We start from the raw sequence: 1,348 nt of genomic DNA on the forward strand, positions 1-1,348 counted from the left end.
CAGAGAGGTTAAGTAACTTACTCAAGGTCACACAGCTATTGACAGTGGGAATATTTGAATCCAGGTTGTATGACTTTCTCTGCTGCCCTGAGGCAGGTGACAGAAACTGTGTTGGGTCTAGAAGGAAGGAAGGAAGGGGTTTCAACAAGCGGAGATGGGGAGAGAAGGAAGGGTCTGTTTCTGATATGGGGGTGGGGATGACATGAATTAAAGCAAAAAGATGGAAGGGAGTGGTACAAGAGCAAGGACCAAGTCAGTCTATCTGAGGCACAGAGTACAAGAAAGGCACCAATGTGAAATAAGGCTAAAAGGGTAAATTGGAATCAGATTATGGAAGGCTTAAGTGTCAGGAATAAGAATTTACATTTTACAGATGTAGACAATGGGGAGCCATTGAGGGTTTGGGGGAAGAGGAATGACATGATGCAGTCAGAGCTGGTATCCGTATGAAGGATGTAGTTGAGAGAAAACAGGCTGGGGACAGAAAGACAACTTGGTGCCTGTTCCACACCACCCCAGCCAGAGGGGATGAGGGCCCGACCCCAGGAGCTGCAGCTAGAGTAGGGAAGAGAGGATGGAAGGAAGAGATAATTGGGGAATTGGAAATGGGAGCTGGGGAAGGAAAGAGTCAAAGGTAATGCTGAGGTTTTGACCTTGACACTTGGGTTCAACAAATCAACTCCACAAAGATGGAGGAAGCATCACTAGACAACAGCTTGTCAGAAAAGGTTTGAATGGCTGGCAGTCTCAATGGGAGTCAATGGCATGATATGAGAGCCAAGAAAACAAATTTCTTCTTTTTGTAAAATTTATCTATTTTTAGCTTTTGACATTCATTTCCACAAGATTTTTAGTTACAAATGTTCTCCCCATCTCTACCCTCCCCCCCCACCCAACATGGCATGTATTCTGATTGCCCCTAAAAATATGGAAAGCTTCACGAATTTGTGTGTCATCCTTGCACAGGGGCCATGCTAATCTTCTCCAAATCGTTCCAATTTTAGTGTATGTGCTGCTGAAGCGAGCACACAAATTTCTTCTTGGGTTGTATTCAGAGAGGGTTAGAGAGGTCATAGGCCCCCTGCATTCTGCCCTGGTGAGGCCACAGCTAGAGATCACTTCTGGACACTGTATTTTAGGAAGGATGTGTCTACACTGGAGATCGGATCCAGTGGAGGGCAACCAGGATAGTTGCAGGGTGGGAGCACAACCAGGGAGTGGCAACCAGGAGGGAAACCACTCATACCATGGGAGAGGGACATGATAGCCATCTTCAAGGCTTTGAGTGGCTGTCATGTGGAGGAGGGAAGTAGAGCTAGGTGAATGGGTGGGAGGTGCAAAGAGGCGG

At 46.8% G+C, this 1,348-nt stretch overlaps 1 non-coding gene across 1 annotated transcript; it reads right to left on the reverse strand.

The window, feature by feature from the left end:
• Nucleotides 1-921: 921 nt before the first annotated feature.
• On the reverse strand, nt 922-1,028 carry LOC118845245. Its single transcript, XR_005010103.1, has one exon. It is a non-coding gene; the product is annotated as a U6 spliceosomal RNA (small nuclear RNA).
• Nucleotides 1,029-1,348: the final 320 nt, after the last annotated feature.

Source organism: Trichosurus vulpecula, chromosome 3 (assembly GCF_011100635.1).
Source record: "Trichosurus vulpecula isolate mTriVul1 chromosome 3, mTriVul1.pri, whole genome shotgun sequence".
In the NCBI taxonomy this organism is placed as follows: Eukaryota; Metazoa; Chordata; class Mammalia; order Diprotodontia; family Phalangeridae; genus Trichosurus; species Trichosurus vulpecula.